Raw genomic sequence first — 26,608 nt, forward strand, 5'->3', positions numbered from 1 at the left:
AGCCAAATTTCCCTAGTGAGTTACATATCTTTTCAGAGGATCGTCTGTTTTGTTAATCTTTTATGATTTTTTTAACAGCTTTGGAATTTCCCATTTTCTCCACTGTATCTTTACAGCATATTTCATTAAAATGTGATATTAATTACATTATTTCACTTGCTTTGTTCTTTTTCTGGGTTTTTGAGTTAGAAATCTAGCTTGTTAGGAACTCTTTCTTAGAGTTCTCATCACAAAGAAGTACTTTTTTCTATTTCTTTAATTTTGTATCTGTATGAAATGATGGCTGTTCACTAAACTTATTGGGAAAATCTTTTTATGATACAAGTCAAATCATTATGTTATACCCCTTAAACTTATATAGTGCATCTCAATAAAGTTGGAAAAAAGATTTTTACTACTTCCTTCTTAATATAAGTACTTAAGGCTAAATTTCCCTGTAAATATAACTTTAATTAAATCACATTATATATGTTGAATCCTTTATACAACATATAAGTTTCTCTGATTTCCATTATTCCTCGTCACGTTATTAAAAATATGGCTTAAAGCCAACAAATGTGAGGTTTTCTAAATTCTTTTTTAAATTATTAATTTGTACCCCAGTTATGGTACTAATTATTCAGAATTAATTGAGGCTTGCTTTGTGGCCCCAGACTTGATTTTTGTAATTCTTGGATGAGTGTTTGATATATCCATACCATATCAGAATAACCTTGATAATTGCTTTTCTCAGAATATCTAAATTCATACTATTTTTCCCCCTGTGAATTCATCAATTAGTGAGATAAATGTGCACTATCAATGACTGGGGATCTGTCAATTTTCCTTACAATTCTGATTTTTACTTTTTCTATTTTGAAACTGTTTTGTTAGTTATATATGTATTTATATTTCCTAATGGACTGAACTTTCTTTAGATGGTGAATATTTTTACCAAAAAAGATTTTAATCTAAAAATTTGTTCCTAATATTAGTATTTGTAAACTAGCTTTATTCTGACTGATGTTTGCCTGGTGTGTATTTTTCCCCTTGTTGTTATGTGCTTTATGATATAATTAGATTTTATGTATTTACTTAATTTCTTCCAGTTTTTCTCTTGCACAATTTTTTTCTTTCCATTTGTCTGATTGACCAAGCTGTCTGTATTTCATCTTTTTTTGTCTCTACTGTTTCAGAAGATTCTGTCTGTGGCTATTCTTTTGCAATTACTATCTTTGATATTTTAACAAGTGTTAACTTCTAAAGTTAAATATTTCTGCTTTTTTCCTGGATTCTCTCTTCCCCTATTTTTTTGTTACTCATCCTTCCAAAGTCAGGCCAAAGGCCACCTCCTCAACGATGCCTGTTCTGACTCCCCAGACTAAATCAGACACCCCTACACTTGTCTTTCATAGCACTTACCAGGGCCTATGCCAACATACTTGTGAAATCAGTCATTGACCCCTACCTTCCTTAATTCCTGTAAGGGCTGTAATGCCTGAAAGGGTAGGCATTGGCTGTGCTGCTCTCTACTCTCCTCCCAAGGTGCAGCCCAGTGCCAGAACATGCCAGGCAACAAACTACATTGAAGGCAGGAAGGCATCAGAGGGAGGGAGAGAAGGCGGCGTGGGTGGTGATGCCGAGATGAACCCACAGGGATGCTGACTCTGGGAGAGTTGCACACTTCTGTCAGTTAGGAGTCACATTCTCCTGTGAAAACCAAAACAGAGACAATGATGGACAAACATGGGAAATATACTTCTTTTTCACGTTATGAAGTCTGGAGGCAGAAGTCCTGGCTTAATAAGGGGGCTCCATAAAGTCAAGAAGGACTCAGGCATTTTTCCCTCCTCCACCTCTATTATCCTTGTCTGCTGCATGCTAAGTTGCTGCAGTCATTTTTGATTCTTTGTGACCCTGTGGACTACATCCTGCCAGGCTCCTCTGTCCATGGGATTCTCCATGCAAGAATACTGGAGTGGGTTGCCATTCCTGTCTCCAGGGGATCTTCCTGACCCAGGGGTCAAACTCTGGTCTCCTGCATTACTGACGGATTCTTTATCGTCTGAGCCACCAGGGACACCCTTATTACCCTTAGCTCATGGCTCAGATCCTGAGATTACGAGTCCAAGATGGTAGCTGGAATTTCAACCATTACAATCAAGCTCCAGGCAGGAATCTGGAAATGGGAGGGAAGGGCAAGAAAGAGCATGCCCAGTTAGTTATTGCCTCTCTTAGGAAGCCTTTCTTGGAATTTCACAGACTTTTATCTTATTCATCATGGCTAAGTTCCATGGTCAAACCTAGATGCAAGAAAAACAATTTTTTTTCAAAGCCAAGACGATTGCAATTTAAAAATAATTGTGGGGGGTGTCCTGTGTTATTAAGGCTGATGGGAGTAGGGGTGGTGTTTGTAGGTGATCATTGCGGTACAGTGATGTAGACTAGGGGTGACAGGGAGACTGGTAAGAGGAGGGAAAGAAACTGACATTCTGAATTAAGGCAACAACACGGGAACAGAAAGGAGGGTCTGAAATGAGATTTGACAGACGGTGCTACAGGGTTCTTAACAGCTCATCTTCTCACTGCGTTGCTCCAGGAGGCACTTTGCCTACTGGTATAATTTCACTTAGTAGAGAGGCTTTTCACTGAACTCAAGGTCATTATGAGTTGATCTCCCTGGTAAATGCTGGAATAAACGAAGAATGATTTGTGCACGATGAGTCCTCTCTTCGAAAATGTTTTTCTAAATGTACTTATTTCTTCTGAAAGCTCTATTTCCAAAGACAGATGAATATAGAGGACAATGATTAATAAGTACAAACATAATTTTTTTAAAAAATATAGTCATTCTTTGCATATAGATACTCAACATATATATAAGGTTCAGTGTCAGAAAATGACACACGAGTGCTTTATCTCCATGTTGCAAACAAATTGCATTTCCTCTAGGTAGTCCCAAAAATCTTTGAAATTTTGCATTTTTTCCCTTTCTCCATATGATACTTATAAAAAGATGACTTGAGGTATTTTGAGCACACTGATTTTATTTTAAGGAAACTGGGATGCTAGAAAAATACATACATCTAGACATTTAACCATCAACACCAGGAAAAATACTTTCAGATTTCCAGAATACTGTTCTTCTGGATACACAGTTGAAGTAAAGACACATCTTTTATTAATAGGCCCTTATTAAAAGTGAGATTAATTGCTAAGATTATGTGAGATTAATTTTCCTAAGTAAAAAATAACGGTGCATTTCTTACTGAATATGCGCTCGGGTTGCTGTATCCTTGAGTTCTTGCTAAAGTTCTTGGTGGGTAGGATTTAGGCAGGCTGCTCCTTCGAAAGTGGCTGTGAGGGGTGGGAAGGTGGTTTTCACCTGTGAAGTGAGTTTAAGAGAGATCACAGGTGAATCAAGCTCACCTGGATGGAGCAAGGCCACGTTGCTCTGTGCTGACCTGCACTGAACAACCGGCAGTGGCGAAGCACATTCCCTTGACCAGACACGGAAAGCTCAGAGCAGTCCCTGGATGCAGCGGGTGGAAACTGAGACACAAGGAAGGGGCCAGGATGGAATGTTCAGGAGACTTACAGAGCCCTGGGGCCTACCTGGTGGGCCAGGTCCTCCCATTTAAGGTCCAGGAACCTGCACTTTGTCCCACGCTCATTCCTCAGATGTGCCATAACTATTCTTTCTATTCTGTCCTAGTTTGGGAGCTGCTTTTTAGAATAAAGTGGGTCTGCTTACCTCTGCCAGGGGAGTGGGCTGCTGTACTAAAAGGGGAGTGAGCGTTTCTTGGAGTTAAAAAAAAAAGAAAGAAAGAAAGAAAAAAAAAAGCCAAAGATTTTCTGGTGAAGCTCAAGGGATGTGATTAGGAGCTGATGGCTCCCTGAGCTCTCCTTTCTCGGCAATTCCATCACCTGCAACTGTAACCGTAAGGCTTCCAAATATTTAAAATTGCTGAACAAAAAACAGTACCAGGTAACTTTAGTGATGCATAAAACTCCCTATCTTTCTCTCAATGTTTGGCCATTTTAAGAAAACAAAACAAAACAAAACAAACTTATGGGTTTGATCAGATGATCTAGTCTTTCTTCCAATTTCTCAATGCCATGGATCCAAAGGAAGCAAAATGGGGTGAAAAGAGAACACTTGTGGTTGGTGACTGTAACATGCTCCCTGTTCATCGGTAGGAAAATCCAGTTATGATGGAAACGTCTAGAAGCACAATTTCTGTGCTGAGGTTTTTCATGATCTGGATACAATCTCGTTGCATTGTTAGGATCACAGACAGCAAGGTTTCCTGTTAAGGTCACTTCTGACCCACAGCAGCATGGCAGTCTCCCCTGGGTGACGTTCTCTGCCACCCTCTCCTGGTTCCTTTTAGCTGAGGTGGTAGTTTAACCATGAGGCTGAAATCCAAACACAAGGGAGGAAGGTAAAGACAAGACAAAATCAGTTATTTGTTTCAGGGATATAAGACAGTCCTCTCATTTCCACCCAGAAACTGAGGTGAATCAGGAAATGGATGGCGTTTTTCAAATCACATGAATCAGCGCCCCAGAATTCATCATTTTCACCAAGTGTTTGGTTGGTCTTTTCATTCCTTTACATTATGGTTCACCTAATACAGTTTAAAATCACTGCAGATGGTGACTGCAGCCATGAAATTAAAAGATGCTGACTCCTTGGAAGGAAAGTTATGACCAACCTAGATAGCATATTCAAAAGCAGAGACATTACTTTGCCAACAAAGGTCCATCTAGTCAACGCTATGGTTTTTCCAGTGGTCATGTATGGATATGAGAGTTGGACTGTGAAGAAAGCTGCGGGCCGAAAAATTGATGCTTTTGAACTGTGGTTGCTGGAAAAGACTCTTGAGAGTCCCTTGGGCTGCAAGGAGATCCAACCAGTCCATCCTAAAGAAGATCAGCCCTGGGTGTTCACTGGAAGGACTAATGCTAAAGCTGAAACTCCAGTACTTTGGCCACCTCATGCGAAGAGTTGACTCATTGGAAAAGACCCTGATGCTGGGAGGGATTGGGGGCAGGAGGAGAAGGGGACGACAGAAGGTGAGATGGCTGGATGGCATCACCGACTCGATGGACATGAGTTTGAGTAAACTCTGGGAGTTGGTGATGGATAGGGAGGCCTGGTGTGCTGCGATTCATGTGGTCACAAAGAGTCGAACACGACTGAGCGACTGAACTGAACTGAATACAGTTTAGGGAGAGCTCCAATTTTATGTTTAAAAGAAGATAACTAAACACTTTCATTTTGAAATGATTTCCTCTAGTTTTGACTGTGATGAGAAGCAGCTTAATGTCACATGGGCTTCAGCTAAGACTTATCAAAGAGAAAAAAAAAACCTCACAAATTGCATTTGGGAAAAGAACACACCTGTGGATTGTTTTAAACGAGTTTTGTTGTAGAGAGCCTACTTCCGTGCAGGGCCTTGGGTGAATATTTCACTTGTACCAGTTTCTTTTTCTGTTAATGTTTACAAAGGATGTATGTGCCTGCAGGTTTGTTTAAGCTCCTGACAAGACTATAGCTCAGAAAAGTTCAAGAACTTTCTCCAGGTTGCAAGGTAAATCATGACTTCAGTTTAGTTTAGACTTAGCTTTAAAGGTGCATCCGAAATTATTATTTGGTTTCTCCCATTCCTCATTTTTATTATTCATTTATTTATAATTCATTATCACTAAAAATACATATTTTAACAACGCTTTGGTGTAGTCTGTAAGTACCTGTCAAATTGACCTCCCCCCCAGCCCCCCTCCAGGACACCACACACACATACACATGGGCCTCCCTTGTGGCTCAGCTGGTAAAGAATCTGCCTGCAATGCAGGAGACCTGAGTTCGATCCCTGGGTTGGGAAGATCCCCTGGAGAAGGGAATGGCTACCCACCCCAGTATTCTTGCCTGGAGAATCCCATGGAGAGCCTGGTGGGCTACATACAGTCCCCGGGGTCTCAAAGAGTCGGAAACAACTGAGTGAGTAACACTTTCACTCTTTCCACAGACACATAAAGTTACGTAATTTATCGAGTTAAATGTTATCAGCCCTCTTTGGGTGATACTTCCTTCTCTCTGCTTAGCCCTCTATATGCTGAGATTTATTTATTTATTTATTTTTTAATGCCTTTAACTGTAGTGTTGAGGGGCAAAGGACAGGAGCAGCTAAACACGTTGGATTCTAGTTTCTGTCTCCCTTTGCCCCAGCAGCTGGAGGATCCAAGGTCCACAGAGCCACCCTTGGATGGTGTCAGGTGTGAGGCTGGGTTCTCCTTCCCTCTCCCTCTGGCCAGAAGCAGAGCAGCCTGGCTTGACCTTGGCCAGCCTCCGCCCTCCCCAGGAAGCGCTCTTGGGTCTCCTTGCCACGTTGGCAGGAGAATCAGAATGTCGGGAATGGAGCTGGTGCCCCACGTGCCCAGCACAGAAGGAGACCTGTTAAGCTTTTCCTGAAGGCCCCAGGAGTCCAGCAGCTGCCAGGCACCTGGCTGAGTGGCCCGGGCATAACCCCGGGGAAGAAAGCATCTCAAAAGCCCGCCCAGCTACTGATATTTCCTCCGGACATCTTAAGGAAATCCGAGTGAGGCCCTGAGTTGTATTTCCAACTGCTCCATCACCGGTGGCCCTACAGAGAGACTGGAGATTTCAGCTGGGCTGGGCTTCCACGGAAACCCGCGGGATTGCTTTCATTTAATTCTTTTATTTAAAAAAAAATAAAGATAAATCAATGTCAGTTTGTTTCTCTGTTGTCTGTCTCCTGGATCTATGTGGCTACTCCGGGAGCTGTGACACTTCCAGCCAGCGAAGGATTCTTTGTCTTTACAGATGAACGCAGGGGCACAGATCACGGCCCATGCGGCCACCTGGCCATTGTCACTGCAGTACAAGGGCCACGGTGGGGCGTTCAAGAATTTTCTCACCCCAGGGAAGCTTGAAAGCCAGGCTCTGAAGCCCAGTTGAAGAGAAAAGGGCCCAGAGAGACTGTCCTCCACCCCCATCCAGCAAGGTTAGGCGCAGCCCTTCAGCGTTCCCTCCCAAAGTTTTGCAACCAAGTACCAGCACACATTACCCGCCCCCCCCCCAACAAATTCCAGAAGTCTTGAAAGGTATTCTGCTTTTCAACTACGAATCTTTTTCGCCTGAGTACTCGCTCAATAAAGGCGAAAGAACCGGCCGAAGTGCAACAAGTAACATTTGCCCCATAACTGGACGAGAAGACTGTCCATCTGGGACATTATCCTCTCTTAACACGCAGCCCGGCCACTTGGGGATCCCCTGACCTGCTTCCCTGGTTCGCCGGATATGTCCGCTTCTCTAATTCAACGCTGCAAAAACTGACCCCATCTAGCCGGGAGGCGCACCCCCCGCCCCCCACATGCTCCTCCAAGAACCCGCAGCAACTTCCTTCGGTCTTTGGCGAAGTTTCCAGCGCTGAGCACACGAGAGGAACAAAATCACACACTCGGAGTCCAGAGGATCCCCGCGGCCGCTGCCCACCCTCAGCCCCCATCCCCCGGCCGGATTAGCCGGAGAGTAGGGGCCGCCACGTACCTGGAACTGAGGTCGCTGGAGTGGACGCGCCACGTCCCGGGGCTTGGCCCGCGCAGCCTGCGGCCCTTTATACCGCACCCCCCCCAACCCCCAGCAGCCACGTCGGAGCGGCGGGACATGGGACAGGGGGCGGGGGAGCGACCGAAAGTTGCGAGGCGGGGGAGGGGGGCTCCCTGAAAGTCAATGATCGGGCGCGCTCGCCCTGGGCGGGCAGGAGTAGGGGCCTGCCCGGAGTCCAGGGGGCGCCCAGAGAGCAGAGGAGGGGGTCCAGTCCCGGGAAGGGGCGGTGTCGGGGGAGGGCCCGGGAGGTCAGGCGCGGGGTGGGGCTCTCGGGTTTCACCCGCGCCGGGAGGGGCAGGAGGCGGGGCGGAGGTGGGCAGGGCTGGGGCGGGGCTAACCGGGCCGGGGCGGGGTTATGGGCAGGGCTAACCGGGCCGGGGCGGGTTCAGGGGCGGGCCGGGGGCGGGGCGAAGCGGCCCCGCGCTCCCCACCCCCGGCTCCCCGCGCCGCTCTACTCGCCGGGAAGGCAGCGCCGGCGGCGGCTGCTCTCCTTGCGCTGGCTCCCGTGCGCTTTGCTCCCGCTGCGGGTGGGCTCCGAAGCACCCTGCCGTCCGCGGCCCCGAGCCCAGCGGCGGCCCCCCACCACCCTCCACTTCCTTTCGGCGGGGGGACGCCCCGGTCCTTGTGGCTCATCCCAGGGGCTCCCCTCTCCCCGCTCCACCCGGCGACTTCCCTGCGGAGCTTGCTGGAGCACCCAACTTTGCCTCCTCGCCCGTCGTCCCCGCTGGGCGCGAACCTGCTCACCTCAGGTCCGGCCGTGAGCCCGGGGACGGTGCGCATTGGGCTCGAGCTGGCGCACCCCTGCTCAGCCCGGAGCTCAGCGAGTTGGGGGTAACTCTAGGGAAGTGGCGGGGGCGGCGGCGGCTGCTGCCTGGACTTCCTTCGCCGGCGCTGAAGAAGACCCTCGCAGACACTCTTGACCCCCCGGGCGCCGGATGACTGGCACGGGGAACGCGCCTTGCACCTGGTGAGCGACCCCCCCCACCCCGCCCCGTCCTCGCGTGGTCATAGCTGCAGCCGCGAGCCAGCCGCGTTGAGGGGCCAGGACTCGGGGGCGGCAGTTGTCGGCGCGTGGGTCGTGTGGATCTCGGGGAGGTCGCTCTGTAGGCTCGTGGGACACAGTCCGGGGGTTGCACTTGCGGGATCGGACTACCCAATGCGGGGCGGCGGGGGGACGCAACCACAGTTGAGCAGGTTCGCGGGCTGGAAGTTTGAGTCTCCGCCTTTGCCGAGGTTTGAGCGTGCAGAGGGAAAGAGGGAGAGCTACCCGGTGGGCCCCCGGGCGGGGGGGAGAGAGGGCACCCCTCCTAACACCTCCTTAAGGTGCGCAGCGGAGGTAGCTGCACGCACCCAGCGCGTGTCCGGGCTCGCGCCGTAAGGAGCTGAGGGCAGGGTCCCGGTGGCCGTCACTTCGCAGTGCCTGCCTGGCGCAAGGTTTTCTGGTCGAGTTGACTGGGGCTCTACGACGCCCGCGAGAAACCAGGAGGCTGTGGCCTTAACTCCTCTGAGCGCTGTCGATAAGCAGGGAGGGAGACTGAGGCTGGCGGCTGCCCCGATCGCCGCGGCCGGGGAGGTATAGAGGCCCCGGGAGCCGCCGGCCCGATGGGGGCGGCATCTCTCCCGCCGCCCCACCACTTCGCATACCCTCCTGGCTCGGGATTTCGGGCTTGAGAGGCGGATCCGGGCGCCGAAGGGAGGATGCGCGGGGGAGCACCGGCCGAAGAGGGGTCTCCCGGGATCGCTCGCCGCCGCGGCGCCGGGTGCCAGGCCTAGCGCGGTCAGATCCCGGCTCCCCGGGCTTTGGCGGGAAGCGCGTTCACCTCGCCCTCGCCTCGCTTTGTACCTGGATGCGGCTGGCTGTTTATAGAGTTGGGGTTGAACTTTTCCTGCACTTGCAACCTCCCGGGGATCCCCGGTAGGGGGCGCCGAGAGCGAGCGCTGGAAGAGGGCCTGAGGATGCTGGCTGGTTGGGAAGGCTTCCTCTGTGCCCGGTGAGTGGATGGGGGTCCCCGTGAGCAAAGCGCAGGACCAGGCGGATCTTGCTATCATTTCCTAGAGGCGGAGGGTGGCTGGGTAGGTGATCTGTAGACCAGGGAAGGAGCTGTCAGCCTTGTTAGAAGGGATAGGAAAGGTGGTCAACAAACTCAGGTCCTTTAAATAGAAAGACTCCTTCCAGAGACAAATGCATCCCTGTAAACTCTTCCTGTTTGTGCGTCTGCCTTCCTCCGCCCCCCCCACCTTTGTATTTACCCAGAAAGAAATGGGAATCGGGTGAAGAGAATGTGAGTTATGTTTAATATTGACATGAAGTTCTCCTCCAGGAGCAGATTAGTGAAAACGCCAGGAGTTACAAATGATTGTTGCATCTTTTTTTTTTTTTTAATTAAGGTTTATGTTGAATCTTGTTTTTAAGAAAAGCAATTGTATATCACAATCAGCTTATCCGGAAGGGCCCTGATGGCCAAGTTTGCAATCAACAGATATGTTATTAATTACAGAATTAGTCTTTCCTAAGGAGACCCAGAAAGACAAAATCAGACTTTACCAGGGAAGATTTTAACACCTAATTAGGATTGCTAAATTAATTGCTGGTTAATGCCACTTCCATTATAGAAGAGAGGGCAGAGTTTATCCTGCACTATTTTGAGTGACCAAGTTCAAGCAGATAATAGCTTAACTTGTGTACCATTTAAATAACTTTTCCTCTATGTCTGTGTTTACCCTAGAGGAAACAGTGATTTTGTACACCCAAAGATTTTTTTCCTTGTTTGTCTTAAATGAAAATAGCAGTCTGAAGTGCAACTGCTTGGGCCACTTGAAATAGATTTCTTTTTCCTTAAGTTTCTTTCTTGTGGAAACTTTGCCATGATATAGCAGCTCATCCATAGTGCTATACTGGTCATGCTAATTCTCTGCATACTCATGGAACCCTTGGGGTGATGAGGTGGTACCCACTTTTCCATGCTTTTACATACTTTTCTTAACAGGGAGAAGATAGATGATACTAATCGTTTTATGTCTTTTACAAATTACACTAACTTAATCGGTTGTTTTAATGTCAAGCAGCTGTGAGATTCCTGCTGCAAGCAAAGTCTTTGGTCTCCTGGGTGGTAAAGCTTGTTTTTGTCCAAAACTTGATAAAAATAAACCTGTGCTCTTCACTGCTGGTCTCCTTTTAAGATGATTCTTCTCCGTTTCTGGATAGGATGAAACATAGAAATGTGTAGTGTAGTGGCTGTTAAAAGACGTTGGCCAGTGCATGATAAATAGGTGCATATTCCCGTAAACTTTTGCTTATGTTTTAGAGTTTGTAGACCTTCTGAATCCCCAGCCACTGCTTTGCAGCAAGAAATCTTGTTCACATTAGACTCTTGATGGGAAATATTAAAACCCACAGACTCTTCTATGTGTTGTATGCTAATTGCTCAAGAGATGCCAGCTCCTTGGGACTCTGTCCTTCGCTCCTGATACTAGAGAGAACTGCTTAGCCGAACCATTACATAGTTTTTATTAACTTGGTGATTATTTTTGATGATTCCAGATGTCTGTTTTTGTTGTTATAAAGTCACTGAAATGGAGGCGTTCCTTCTGATACACATACCGGAAAGTGGGGGAGGGGAAATTCCCCTCCTTCATTAAACGTCCAGCAGAGGTCTAAAGGCATCCCATTATATAAACAAGTAATCAACAACTCGAGTTAACTAAGAGTAGGACCTAATCCATAAGAAGAGGTTTGGATTACAAATCCTACAGTTTGTGAGACAGAACAAATTAATTAGTTTATACTATGTCAGAGTCAAGGAATCCATTTTTGGAGTACTCTGTGTACAAGTGTTTGAGCAAAGTTCCACATCCTGCAATAAATCCTCCATAATTCTTGATTCTAAAATTATACTATATTTGTGTTTTAAAATGCTTCTGAACTTGTTGCTATAGTTACACAGACAAGTTGCTTAGGGTATAATTTTAACACCAAGGTGATACATTTTTACATTTGGAATGAAATAATTTTTAAAAGGTAAGCTACAGTGTCTAACAAATTTCAGTTACACCCAAGTGCAAAACCTGTGTGTGGAACCTTGTCCATTTCTGCCCACCGGCATCTTTGTACATTTATACAGAGAAAGTCAACTCTTTTCCTAAGTCTTAAGATGAGAACAAGTAATTACTTTGAAGTTGTTTGTACTTGTCTTTGTGTACTGTTGTTAACATAGATATTTTCACATACGTCCCTGGCAGCCTTTTAAAATTGAGATGCAGAAGCTTTGTTGAAAATTACTGGTTTTTATCGCTCTATTTGCTGCCTTGTAGAAATGATCAGTCGTAGATAGGTGGCAACCTGAGGTTTCTAATTCCTGCATATATGGGTAGCATCTTAAAGATTAAATTCAACAAGTGAGGAGTGGCCAGCTCATTGGGAAGCTGTTTGAAGAAGCAGCTTTTGGTGTGCTTGATAAAGATGTCACTGACTTCTGTGATGAATTTATCAGGTACTGGTTATCCAGATTACACAGAATCAATTTCTAATGGCAAGAAAAGAGGAGAAAAATTAAAGCAAACTGGAATATATAGAGAGAAACTTGTTTTGATTCAGAATTTATACCAAACAGAACAAAGCAAATGAAAACTTGATCCAAGAGAAGGTCCAGTGTAACAATTAAGTTATTGTTATGTACTGGCATTGACACCATCTTTTTCATCTAAAGGTTCTAGATCTAGGGAAACTTGGCTCTGAATTTCAGAGTATTCTGAAGCAACTTCAAAGCCAAGCTATAGGTCCCTGGGGCATGACATTTAAAATAGGATTAGCCCAATGGTGGGCTCAAGGAAACAGAAAATTTTCTCAAAGGAACTGCTGTTGTCTTTTTCTTTACTTTCTTTTATTGCCCAAGATTAATGGCTGTTTGACGAGAGCGACGTTGAGCACTTTACTTCTCTTTCCTAAGTTTTTTGGGAACGCATGTAAGAATTTAAGATTCTAAAATTTAAAAAAAAAAAAAATAAAAAAAAAAATAAACTATCACCTGAGGGGGGGAAAAAAAAATGTATTAGTGTGGTACTGTTGCATTTGGGAAAAATGAAATCATTCCATTCTTTACTCTTCCCCCCCACCCCCTGCACATACACTTGAATCGGTTTCCTGATTAATACTGAAGAACACTAAATTTTTAAAAGAGAATAAATTTTTAGAGGGTAATTTCTTTGCTTTCTGGAAGGCCATGAACTCGCTAATCTTTATCTTCCCATCTGTCATTCTTTACTCACCATCTCTCTGGGAAATCGGCTACCCTAGGGTTCATATAGAATGATGAGGAGGTGCATATTGGAACAATTTTATTTTATGTTGCGTTTTTATGTCCATTTGCGAGTAGATCACATTACTGCAATAGGTAATTCAATTACAGATATGTATGATAAATAACCAGGAGATGGATGCTATCAGAAGGCAATTCTCCTGGAGAAAATAATACTGTATTTGCTGAAATGTGAAATTAAATAAGTTCTAGGCAAGTGACAGTCAGGATTGAGCATGGCCAAGTTATTCACAGGAAAAAGAGCCTCTTTCATCAGTTCAAATTCACCCAACATTTGGCAATGATACATGATATACTTATGCAAAGAAAAAGCAGAGTCAAAGAAAAGAAAATAAAGCAGTAAGAAAAATTCTGCTAAGCTGTGTCCTGTGAATTGTCTGTAGAAACATAGGATGATTAGTGCCTGGCTGTTAACTTCCTGGAACAGATGTGTTCCTCACCAACTGACCCCCAGTACAATTCCTTACAAAGAGCTTCCCTTTCTGTAAAGAAAACTGGAGATGTGACCTGTCTCAGGGAGCTGAACTCAGTCAGCCACCAAGGATGGAGCTGCCCGCTGCCAGGATTTCGCCGGGACCCGGTGCCAAGCTAGCGCTCCGGATGGAGGCCAGGGACATTTATGGCTGGACAGGCTGCAGCCAAATGAGCTTAAGCATCACAACTGGCTGCTGTGATTTCCTTTTGCAATTACAGGGCCCAGATTTAGATCTGCCGTAAAACTTTACCGATTGTAAAGCTGAGAACATTGTTTGTAACTGGTGCGGCATAAAGCAAAAATAATCCCTTGGGATGCTAACCTCCTTTTGTTCAAGGGACGTTGCCATGACGCCATTGTTCATGACAGTTGACATGCAAGTCAGAACGGGAGGAGAAGTTACTTCTGAGACACCCATCAAGTCAGTTCCTCAGTATGTGCTAGCTGTGAACTTGACTTTGGGAGCCTTAGTTCTGGGAAAGCTGGGAGGAATAGTTACCAGGAGTCTGGGCTCTGATAGACTGCTTGCTTAACTGGGCAGGGCACTTAGGATGGCAGCAGAGAGGTCCCCAGGGGACAAACTGCCCGCTGGGCTGGAGTAATGTTGGTGGTGGTGGCTGGCTTCCAGGCCATCTGGCGAGGGGTGGTGAGGGCAGGCCCCAAGTTTGGGCCTGGAGGAGAGGTTGAGGGGACAGTCTCGATGCAATGAGAGAAGCACCCAGACAGACTGGCTGCCCACCAGGTGTGGGTACCATGCTGGCAGGTGGCTGCTGCTAACGTGCAGGAAGAGCCAGGGGCCCTGGGCCCTGCAGTGGGCTGGAATCTGTTCCTGGTTGGGGGCATGAGCGCCTGAGCTCATCCAAGCACCCTGTGTGATCCTGGTCCTGCCGACGTGACTCAGTCCCACCACTGTCTCCTCCTCCTGACCCCAGCCCCTTTGGCCTTTGTGTATTCTATTCCTTCTGCTTGGAAAGCTTCCCCCACCGCCCCACCCACCACTTGCCTGGGCAGCTCATGGCTTCCAGATCTGGCCTCTTGGAGGGCTTTCACTCCAGTGTCCCATCTTCAGAAAGGCATCTTCACATCATACTAGTTAGGACACCATCCCCTCCCTCTTTCCTCTCTTCCTCAGCCTCCTCTTTTTCTCTTTGTAGCTTTTTACTCCAACCCAACATACTGTGTTGGCTTAAAGTCTTTAACCAACTTTGGAGCTTCAGAGCAAGACAATACTGCCCCTAGTGAATCTGTGTTTAGAAGATTCTGCCCTGGGTTCAGGTATGTGGTGAGTGAGTGAATGGGAAAATGCCTTTATGTGGTATGTAAATAGTACAGTCTGCGATAGTGTCCTGGATAAAAGCTATGGGTTAAAACTTTGGGGGCCAACCGTGGAAGCTAAAAACTATTTAGGGGGAGAAAAGTGTTTTGGATACTCCCAAACTGATTTATTGACATCGTCTTGAAATACAGATGTCTGTGAGCCAAGGACCGTGAGCTTCATATTTCCTATACAGGGCTGTTTGCCCAGTTGTAAATGCTTGTTCAATGAATCCGTGACCTTGCTGGACTGGGAGATTAGCATAAAACACTTTGTGTGTATTCTAATAGTTTATGTATATTAAAACATAAAAAAGTATAATTCAGGGCTGTTTATTTACTGAGAATAGCAGTCCTTCCCACTGCCACCCACAGGCACAAAAATTCCAGGCACTGTATTGTATCCTCATGACATTTTCACACATTACAGAGACTTTTCGAAATTCCAGAAAAAGTTTAGAACTGTGGAAGCCTTTCTTCTTGTATTGCTGAGATGAGGCCCATGAGCCCTGTCATTTAGTTGGATTTATAGATTTAATAAGCTGAAACAGATGAGTGGATAAACAGAGTGTGGTCCAGCCATACAATGGGCTACTATTCGGCAATCAAATGAATGAACTTTTGATATGGGCCGCACTGAGTGTGAACTTTAAAACATTATGCTTTGTGAAAGAAGTCAGTCCCAAAAGACTGCGTGTTGTGATTCCTTTAATGTGAAATGTCTAGAGCAGGTAAACCTGTGAAAACAGAAAGCAGATTTGAAGTTATCTGGGATTGGGGCCGGGGATTGGAAGAAACTGCTAATGGGCAGCTGGGGTTTTTCAGGGAGATGGAAATATTCTAAAACTGGATAATGGGGACAGGCACACAACATGTGCATTTACTAAAAATCATCGAATTGTACACAAATGGTGTGTAATCTATGCCTCAGTGAAGTTGTGTAGTTCCAACTTGATGCTGCTAAGTCACTTCAATCTTGTCCGACTCTGTGTGACCCCATAGACGGCAGCCCACCAGGCTCCCCTGCCCCTGGGATTCTCCAGGCAAGAACACTTAGCACTGAAGAAATCCAAAACCTCAAAATGCAAGAGGTACGTAAGATAGTGACAATAATTTATAATGTTCTGAGTGGTTACAACGTACCAAAACATTTTATCCACTTAAAAGAAAAAAGAGTTCTGGGGCATACTCTCTGAAGAGTTCTTTGAACCACCCATGGCCTAAACAAATCCTGGTGTGTTTCCTGGGAATTGTGTCTGTGTTTCCAGGATTTTCACAAAGCCCAGCGCTGACGCCACCAGATGCTGAGTGAGCAGCATCTCTTTGATCCCCAGGCACTTCCTGGGAAGTATATCAGAGCTGTGATCTCTGTCCTGAAAACAAGTAAACCCAGGTTGTTTCCAGATGAGACGTGGAAGCAAGTCGAATCAATTAAACTCATCTGACCCCTGGGCTACTCAGTGTTTGCTGCACAACAGTTTCCAGTTGTCTATTGAGGATACTTTTGCCAGTTTTAAAAAATTTTTTGGTGTTATTTATTATTATTATTATTTTTGGCTGTACTGGGTTTTCATTGTAGTGCACAGGCTTCTTATTGAGGTGGCTTCTCTTGTTGGGGTGCACAGGCTCCAGGCACATGGGCTTCAGTTCAGTTCAGTCACTCAGTCCTGTCCAACTCTTTGCAACCCCATGGACTGCAGCATGCCAAGCCGCCCTGTCCATCACCAACTCCCGGGGTTTACTCAAATTCATGCCCATTGAGTCAGCGATGCCATCCAGCCATCTCATCCTCTGTCGTCCCCTTCTCCTCCTGCCTTCAATCTTTCCCAGCATCAGGGTCTTTTCCAGTGAATCTTTTCTTCACATCAGGTTGCCAAAGTATTGGCCACAATCACAAGAAACTAATCAAACTGATCAGATGGACCACAGGATTGTCTAACTCAATGAAACCATGAGCCATGCCGGCTAGGGCCACCCAGGACGGATGGGTCATGGTGGAGAGTTCTGACAAAACGTGAACGCTTCAGCGTTCTTGCCTTGAGAGCCCCATGGACAGTATGAAAAGAGCTTCAGTAGCCGTGACTCGGCCTGGAGCATGGGCTCAGTAGCTGGGCTCACGGACTTAGCTGCTTCAGAACATGTGGAATCCTCCCGGACTAGACATCCAATCCGTGTCCCCTGCGTTGGCAGGTAGATTCCTTCCCACAGCGCCACCAAGGAAATCCTCTTCTGCTAGTTTTATTGGTACATGGGCATCGCTCTGGGTGGCGGTTGGTGGGGTGGAGAATCTTGGAAAACACACCATCTCCTGGTCTCTTTAGAGCTGCAGGGTCTGGAACTCCAGAACGTGGCTCTGCTCACCAAAGAGCACTGCTTTCCCAGGATGGGGCAAAGTGCGTGGTACCTGCTTCTGTATCCTTGTTCACCTAGCATAGCATCTGCTTCCGCTGGTGAGGTTGTTTCTAACAGCCAGAGCTGGTGGCAGGATGCAGGTTTTTGAGTGCCCAGAGCCGAAACAGTTAAACTGGAGAGGGCCCTTTTTCCCTATCAGGAGAAAAGTCATTAGAATCATTTCTGGCTCTTTCCCTTCTGCTTTGACACATTCTGCAGTTAAAGCACAAGCTGAGATTCAGTTATGGGCAGAGGTACATATGAATTGCCTGTAATTTCCTTGCTCTTCGACTATTGTCCCTGGATGGGAGTGTCTTTAGCTCTTTCCTCTTGTTTATGGCAACTTCCATCTGTTTAGTGCCTGAGAATCCTCTCTGCCTCCTGCCTCGGGGCTTGCTTGGCTCTCTCTTGGGCACCTTACCCTCCCTACACCAGTTGGTTTCCACATGGTGACTTTCCGTGGGAGTGTTTACTTTGGCAAAAAGATGGTCCCGGCTCCAGATACACTGGGCAGGAGATGGCCGGCTTTCAGAGCTAATATGCCTCTTTGCATTAGTGGTGAAGTATTGCTCTCCAGTCCTGGGATGGTTCCGGCAGGTGTTTGTAAAGAACGTCTAATTTCTTCAGCCCTTGTAGTGGTCATATGCAGAAATTGAGATGGACAAGAGTTTTAAATTTTAGGGCAATAATTTTATTGACCTCTTACCAGTGTAATTTCTGACTCGCTCATTCTGAGTTTGCCTCCTCCCCAACTGGCAGCCTAACTTACACACAAATTAAGAGTAAAATTTATAAAATGACCATGTTTTTCTGTTACCAACCCTAAATTATTACTCACCCTTGGTGAGTAGTAAGGAGTTCTTTATGAGATTGCATTAATATTTCCTTCTGCTTATTAGGTGGCAAAGGAGTGGGTGACATTTATATTTTGATGTCACTTTTGGTGGCTTTCATTGGTCAATAAAGTACTGTTTAGGTGGGTACTTTTGGTAGTTATTTTCTTTCATTTGCAATGAGCTAATGTTCTCCATATTTTAAGGGTAACTAGTTAAGCATTCGGAGAAGGCAATGACACCCCCACTCCAGTACTTTTGCCTGGAAAATCCCACGGATGGAGGAACCTGGTAGGCTCCAGTCCATGAGGTCGCTAACAGTTGGACACAACTGAGCAACTTCACTTTCACTTTTCACTTTCATGCATTGGAGAAGGGAATGGCAACCCACTCCAGTGTTATTGCTTGGAGAATCCCAGGGACAGAGGAGCCTGGTAGGAGGCCATCTATGGGGTCGCACAGAGTCGGACACGATTGAAGCAACTTAGCAGCCGCAGCAGCAGTTAAGCATTCAATTAAAGAGATTGACTGGTTACATGATGAGAGAAATTTCCATCTTGCTAGGACAGAGAATTAGTTTGGAAACACAAGGAATAAGAAAATGATGCCATTTTTCTCTTGATTTAAGACCTCCTTTTAGAATCATTGTTGATTTGTATTGGATCTGAGAATTGGAGTTGATCGTAATTAAAGCAAGATGTAGTGTTACATACAGAATTCTGTGAAGACATTGCCCTAAGTGGGAAAAATGTATTAGACCATTAGTTTTGATGATTTTTAAAATTTTTTCCTAACCATTTCTTTTCCTGAAAAGTGTCCAGATGCTAAGATCAAATACTCATTTCGGACAGTCTAGCGTATACCCCATCCTACCTTTGTTGGGTGGTTGGATCACAGAGAAGAGCCTGGAATGTTCACTTCACAGCCTGGAATGTTACTATTGCAATCCCTTGTGTCTGCTGACACCTCCTCCTGCTGTCCTTGTTCTGAAGTTTAAACTTGAAGGGATTTTGACAATACATCAGGGAAAGAAAACCTCTTTAATGTTTGAGCTAGAAGTTAAAGTCGGGCACTTTATTTATTAAGTTTAGTATTTCTGGGCTATAAGTAGAGAAGAAAGATCATGTTTGACGGAGCTGGAGTCCAGCCTGCAGATGTTGAAACTTTGCCTGAGGTAAGGTGACCAGATGTCCACTGTGGAAAGGAGCTTGCTTTACCGTGGTTTCTTGTTCTTTCTGATGAAAGAAAGGACTGTTGCTCGTCCAGTATCCGCTGATGATCTTTTTATCCGCCCCCCGCCACTCCCAATCAGAGGGATTCTTCTGCGGTCCCTCCTTATCGTGATCTTTCTCTGGTCAATTTCTCTGCTAACCCAGCTGCCTTTTTAGTAATGCATTTCTCCTTCACCACGAAGTTCTGAGCTGAGCTTGAAACTTCTGGTCGGCCCTAAGTTTTTAACAAGGAAGGCCCAGCTCATTCTCTGGCCCTCAGGCACTCTCTGTCCTGTCAGCTCCTGCCCCCGTGGGAAGGGAGCTGCCAGGCTTTGTCCAGACAGTGGCAACTTCAGTGCTTGGCTCTAAGCTCCGGGGGTTCCGAGCCGCAGCTGGATAACATACCAGAGGTGTCATCGACGGGCATCCCTCGTAGCTCAGTCCATAAGGAATCTGCCTGCAACACAGGAGACCCAGGTTTGATTCATGGGTCGGCAAGATCCCCTGAAGAAGGAAATGGCAGCCCACTCCAGTACTCTCGCCTGGAGAATCCCATGGACAGAGGAGCGTGGCGGGCTGAAGTCCATGGGGTCGCAAGAGTCGGGCATGACTTAGTGACTAAACCATCACCGCCACTGCCATCGATGGACACGCTCGTTTGCTCGGCCTTGTTGCTGGGCTGGTTCATGTTGGCTCATGAGGCCAGTCCTTCTCTAGGTCAGTTATAAGCATGACGGGAATATGGTGGTGATTTAGTTCCCTCCCTTCTTTAGCTTCACGTCTGATGGTGCTCTCGAGCTGGGAGAAGCAGGCATCTGCTTATTAGGCGAGAGAAGCCCTTGTGAGAAGGCAGTGGGGGCTTCTCCACCCCTCAGCCTTTCGTCTTGATGGTGGCACTTGGAAGCCGTGGAGCTATGCCTCTCAAGGTCCTCCCTCCTTTCCACATGGAACTCCCACTTCCTTGGCCCCTGGTCACAAAGTTGGTGCCAGGAAAAGTGGGGATACCTGAATATAGGTGTTTGAGGTGACAGTCTTTCCCACTCTGCCTGTCTACCCCTACTTCCTTTACAATGCACATCTGAAACCAGTGCAAATGCCTTCTGTGAATGGAATTTGTGTGGTGGTTGGGGGTGGGCCTGGCGGGGTGGTGACGGGAGGGCCCAGGAGCCCTGCACGTCCAGGCAGTGGCTTATTAGCTGTCAAAGCTTTCCAAGCCGACACCCAAGTCAGGCCTGGAGCCAAATTTTCTTTCCTCTGTCAGCTGTGATGGAATTCCTAGGTCCTATCGCCAGCTTGTGAAAAGAAATCATTCAGGAAACTGCAAGCTGGCAAGTAAGAATTGCAAAGGTTCATTCACTCAAAAGCTGATGCCTGCAAATGTTATTTAACTTGGAACAATTTCTCTGGGCCCACCTGCTGGGGTTCCATCTCCCTGAGGTTTGTGTTGGTGCAGAGGAAAACCCTTGGGGAAGGGCAATGGTAGGCATCTTAGTAGACACGCCCCAGAGATGGTACTGGCTGAAGGACTTTCTGGATGTCTCCACCTCACTCATCCCTGATCCAGGCGTTGTTCAGTAAGGTCCATTTCTTTCGAACTCCATGGAGTAAATAACAATGCTTGGACTTCAGCTGCTAAAACTCTAAAACCCAGTTAGGACTGTAGAGTCAGGTTTCCAAGTGGTCAGACCCCCTGTCAATTCAAATACCTTGAAGACACTTTTAAAAAGAGTGTCTGTCAGTGAATTAATTGTTTTTTGAAGGAGGCTCAAGAAAGTCAATGCTTTCAACTTGGACCGTGGCTACAGGGGAGACTGACTTGCTAACCTGGGGAGGAGTAACATACCTTACGTCTTTGATTAGGAAGAAGAGTACTTCCCAGTGTCCACGGAGTATTTAAAAAAGGCTTCTTTTTCTTATATAATGAAAATAATAACAGAAGATCAAGCACTCCAGATACAATTTATTTGTACAGTTGACTTATAATATTCTTTTTTCTCTTTCTGGCTTACTTTACTGTGTATGACACTTTCTAGGTCCACCCATATCTTTACCAATGCCCTGGTTTCATTTGTTGTTGTTGTTGTTTTTTTTTGTGGTGAGTATTCCACTGTACATATGTCCCACATCTTCTTTACCCATCTGGTGATGGACATTTAGGTTGCTTCCTTGTCCAGGCTGTTGTGAATAGCGCTGCTGTGAACAATGGGGTACATGTGTCTTTTTGAATTATGATTTTTCTCAGGGTACATGTGCAGTCATGGGATTGCTGAATCATATGGCAGCTCTATTTTTAGTTTTGTAAGGAACCTCCGTACTGCTGTCCATAGTGGCTATACCAACCTACATTCCCATCAACAGTGTAGGAGGGTTCCCTTTTCTCTACATCTGCTCTAGCATTTATTGTTTGGAGACGTTTTGACGATGGTCATGCTGACCAGTGCAAGGTGATACCTCATTTGGGCCCTGAAAAGTGAAAGTGAAATCCTTCAGTCACGTCTGACTCTTGGTGACCCCATGGGCTGCAGCCTACCAGGTTCCTCCTCCCATGGGATTTTCCAGGCAGGAGTACTGGAGTGGGTTGCCGTTTCCTTCTCCAGGGGATCTTCCCAACCTAGGAACTGAACCTGGGTCTCCCACATTGCAGGCAGATGCTTTACCGTCTGAGCCACCGAGGAAGACAGTATATGCACTACCATGTATAAAGTAGATAGCTAGTCGGAAGCTTCTGTATAGCACAGGGAACTCAGCTTGGTGTTTGGCAATGACCTAAAAGGGTAAGATCAAGGGGTGGGAGGGAGGATGAGGAGGGAGGGGATATATGTTTACCTACAGCTGATTCATTTCATTTGTCGTATGGCAGAAACTAACACAACATGGTAAAGGAATTATTCTCCTATAGAAAAGAACTATGTTAGATTTCTTTGCTTGGGTTTGTAGATGGGAGTAGTATGAGCTTTGGAGTGACTGTGGGAAGAACAGGCCAGATAAATATGCTTCATTTGATCTCTGGCATCCTGAGTTCTTTGGTGATCTTTCAGAAAAAATTGCAATTTTTATTCTTACGGTCAATGACTTTGCTGTTTTACATTAAGAGGGAAGAGAGTACCATGACCTCTCAGCTAGTGAGTGGATTGGAGGGGAGGCTCAGCCAGGTGCACATCTCATGCCATGCTTTTCCAGAGTTTCACCCAGATCTTTGTCCTCTACCAAAACGCTCAGCTCCACTGGTGCGTTGGTTTGGGGTCCGCATGATGAAGGGGCATAGAATGGAAAAGGTTGCCCAGTCTGCCCCTTGGAGTGGGTCCATTGAGGTTGTGCCCATGAAACAAGGCTATGAGCTCACCCCCAGTGGTCTGTCCCTTAGAGTCTCTTTAACTACTGGTGGTAGTGTGTGAACTTTAATCCAACTTTTGGATCTGCCGCTAAATGCCTTTCAGTGGGCTTTTAATTTTTTGTTTTTAAATGAAAAGTGTATGTTCCCAGAAGAACTGGCTTTGGGACCCAGATTTTCTGCCTGGAGGTTGTTGGAGACAGGGCTAAGTGGGAAGAATAAAAATCGTGATTGTAGGCTTGGCAAAAACATTGTTGGAGGCTTGGCAAAAATCATCATTAAGAGGCCCAGACAAAGGGCACAATTAGTGCATGGCTGAGGCTGGGCATTGATGTGTGTGGCCCTCAGGGCCAAGTGCCCTTTGTGGTTCTTTAATTGCACTTTTGAGTGAACAACCAGTCTAATTAAGCCTTGAAAACTAGTCAAAAGCAGGCCAGGGAAGAATGCTTGGTTGAAAGAGTATGGGAACCCTCGTGTTTATCTCAGTTACTCTTCAGGGGAGTGCTACCCTTTCTATTTTCTTTTCTTTTTTCTATTGGAGTATAGTTAATTAACAATGTGTTAGTTTCAGGTGTACAGCGAAGTACAGTTAAACATATACATGCATCTCTTCTTTTTCAAATTCTTCTTGTCTCATTTAGGTCATTACAGAATACTGAGCAGGGTTCCCTGCCCCAGGGCTTCCCTGGGGACTAGGATGGGGAAGAATCTGCCTGCAATGTCGGAGACCTGGTTTCAATCCATGGGTTGGGAAGATCCCCTGGAGAAGGGAATGGAATCTACCCGAGTATTCTTCCCTGGAGAATCCCATGGACGGAGGAGCCTGGTGGCTACAGTCCACAGGGTCGCAAAGAGTTGGATGTCACTGAGCACGAGATTTTAAAAAGCCCCCCGTGAAGCAGACCATCAGCGCCAGTCAGGTTCATTCCTGTATCTTTTCTCTATGTAGGAAGAAAACGATTTGTAGCCGTATTTCTGTCAAAGAGTTAGGCATAAACTTTAAAGAACTGGTTGAAAGCAAAAGGAATTCATATAAAGACATAACTAGAGGTACACATGAAACATAAAATATACATGTTTGAAATGCTTGACTTTTCTGAGCAATCGGGAGGTTGTTAGCTGTTTCCTTTTCCCACTTCAACTTTCATATGATTAATGGGGTTTGTTTAATTAAATGTTCCACATTTACCTGGAGTGGAGGCCCAGGGAGTGTTCTGAAAATAGTATCAATTGTTTTCTATTGATCTACAATATGCAATATGGTTTGCTTATCTTGAGAGAAAAGGCATTCAGTTTTATATTAATAATCTGTTTCAGATTATTTAACTGTTAGTTCTAAGGTGAAAAATCTATTTAAAACATCCTCTGGACCTCCTGAAAAATTCCCTCTCATGAAATACTCCTTTACTGCATTCCAGAGGAAGAAGCTGGTTTTAAAAAGAGAAGCACTCTTCTGTGGCCACCACAGTAGGTTGAAATGTGCCGAGGGGTAGCTGGGCTATTTTTGGCAAGTTCCAACGTATCCTGTGGTGGCTGATGTCCAATGATCCAAAATTAGGCATGGGATCTTGGCCACCACAATGTCTGGGACTCAGCCGATCAGTATGCTCAACATCTTTGAATTGTCAGCCTAAATCTACCACTAGGATTGATTGCTTTGGTCAAACAATACATCATTCATTGCAGAAAACAAAAAGATTACCTCTCCTTGTGAGCTAAAAGATCAGAAGCCTTGGAATTACAGGCTAGGCAAGGTAGGTACTGAATAAAATTGGGAACACATTCAGGCTTTTGGAAGATGACTGTCTTGGTGATGAAGACAGTGAAATACCTAACAGGGACATTTTTATTTTATTCTGTTGGTGGGGGCATGAAAAAGAACAGCTGAGATTTTTTTTTCCTCTTCTGCTTTGTTTACATAAAAAGAAGGTCAAAGGAGAAGGTTGATGGGGACCCTCAAGGCAGAAAAAGCTTGGTCTTTCATCTGTAGAAAAAAGGGGGGATACAGTTACCTTCTGGAAAAGGTCTCTTCTTACGCATGGTGCCCCCAATCATTCTAGAGACAGATGACCAGTTCACTTTGAAAGAATTATACTTATGTTTCCCCATGCCTAGAAAAATGCTTCCTTGTTAAATACACATTCAGCATACAATTATCCTTTGCTGTATTCATTGATTACTTTTTTTCCCCAAAGCTTTTTCTGTTTGCTTGTAAAGTAATCCATAGTTGACAGAGGATGGGCTAATTTTTAATAGCTTTATTCTGACAAATCCTTTCTGTTGTCTTAATTTAAAGTGACATGGCAAATGGGAGGTGGATTTGATTCAAAGGAAGGGAAATACACTTGGTTGGAGCACACTGTCTTATGTGTTGACTATCGATTGCCTTCTAATTGATATAACCGTTCCATAGGATTCCAGAATTTAGAGGACACAGCTGAAACTGTCCACTGCATCTCTCTGTCTGCAAGCAGGGCCCGTTCTGAGCTCTCACGGACAAATCATGATCTGTTATGTTCTTAAAGAGGCAGGTACCTTGGGGCTTCTCTTGTAACTCAGGCCATTGGTGTTCACTGTGGTCCAACTCCAGAGGAGCACTGGGTGAAGGGTGACATTTGGTCATCCAGGAAGTGTTTTCCAGAAACTTCCTCTCTGTCCGACACCAGGCCCTCCTCTGGGAATACAGTGAGTGTAGGACAGAGAGGGTTTCTGTTCTCTTGGTCCTGGTTTTCCAGTTGGATATTCCTCACCCTTGCAAGGCTGCCGTTTTTCTCTGGTGTTCTTTAAGAAATCTTGCAGGATGCTTCAAATGCTATTAAACCTTGAGGATTGCCTAGAACCTCTAGCCGGGACGGGGTAACTGTGGGTGGAAGACTTGGGCGTGGGAGCATTTGGAACAGCGTGCTCTGGTCTCCACACCCTGGCAGAGCTTCCTTCCTTGGGCTAGAGGGACCTGAGGGGTTTGGAAGATGCTCTCCTAACACAAACACCTGATGGTACTCATTCCAGGGCCCTGGGAAGGACCCTCCACCTGGGGTGTGGAGATGCACCCATCAGCACAGATATAGCCCAGACATGTGCCTTCTGATGCTCTCTGGGAGCAGAGAGGGCCTGACACCCAGAAATGCCTTTGGGATGACTAAGGGGAAGATGGAACTGTCCACGGTCTTACCTTTAGGACCTTAGAGAGGTCAGCAGGCATCTCTGTGGGATGGCTCAGAGATCTTCTTCATCAGGGCTGGAGGTTGAATGATTAGCTCTGTGTATGATTTGGATAAAGGGGTTTATGTCACTGGCTTCAAACGTGGGACAGATTTCTTGGTGGTTTTCTTAGAGACAGAAATTGCATAATCCACCTTCGTTGCAGGGCTGTCATTTCCAGTGTCCAGTGCGCTCTGCAGCCAGGATAAGAAAGGAACCTGACCTTTCCTGAAATAGAAGAGCCTTGGGATGTGGAGAGGGCGATCGGCAATGAAGCAGAGTTCGATAACTGAGCTGCCTAAGACCCACTCCTGCCCAGCCTTCCCAGGGATGCTCGCACCCTCAGCCTGTCTCTCTCTCTGATTTCCTAGCCCCTTAGCATAGCATCCGGGTTTATGCAAACTCCTTCAAAGAGGGATCCCAGCCTGTTGGTCAAGATCCCTAGCTAGACTGTGGTCGCTGGAGAGCATCATCTCTCTCTTCCACGAGCCTTCTTCCCTGTATCCCAGGAGTTCCCTTTCTCTGAGTCGAGCCATCATTGGTGGTCCTCAGAGATCAGAATGCCAATGCCTATTTAAATCATTCAGGTTTTGTGCTAGCCTGCTCCACCCACCAGTTCTCATTGCAGAGGTGTTTGTGACCCAGGAGAATGAACTCACTCACTTCTCTTTTCTTCCTTTTGTCTTTTACAGAACCCTGAAAGAACAGCACCTTGTGTGGGGATAAATGTGGGCCAATATCTCACAAATAAAAAAAAAGAGACTGTTATAAAGGAGCCCTTTTCTCCGCCTCCACCCCCCACCCTGGGATGTTGTTTGAGACTTAAAGAGTTTATCAGTGATGTGTGTTGTTTCCTTTTGGATGGTTTGTTTGGATAAAGGTGTTGATGGTATAATTATCCATCAAATTATATGCAGCTGTG

The 26,608-nt window shown here is 46.0% G+C and overlaps 1 protein-coding gene and 1 long non-coding RNA gene across 3 annotated transcripts in view; one reads left to right on the forward strand and one right to left on the reverse strand.

Annotated features, from left to right (window-relative positions):
* On the reverse strand, positions 506-7,866 carry LOC106503332. The gene is made up of 3 exons (XR_001296983.2): positions 7,556-7,866; positions 2,072-4,398; positions 506-1,689 (listed from the first exon to the last, which is right to left on the reverse strand). It is a non-coding gene; the product is annotated as an uncharacterized LOC106503332 (long non-coding RNA).
* SEMA5A (semaphorin 5A) overlaps positions 8,068-26,608 on the forward strand; it is a 555,951-nt gene continuing 537,410 nt past the window's right edge. The window contains exon 1 of one of the 2 annotated variants that reach the window (XM_018065613.1): positions 8,068-8,582. The gene's annotated coding sequence lies outside the window, so the exon portion shown is untranslated. The remainder of the gene's footprint in view (positions 8,583-26,608) is intronic. The other variant, XM_018065612.1, reaches the window with a different exon arrangement.

Source organism: Capra hircus, chromosome 20 (genome assembly GCF_001704415.2).
Source record: "Capra hircus breed San Clemente chromosome 20, ASM170441v1, whole genome shotgun sequence".
Classification (NCBI taxonomy): domain Eukaryota; kingdom Metazoa; phylum Chordata; class Mammalia; order Artiodactyla; family Bovidae; genus Capra; species Capra hircus.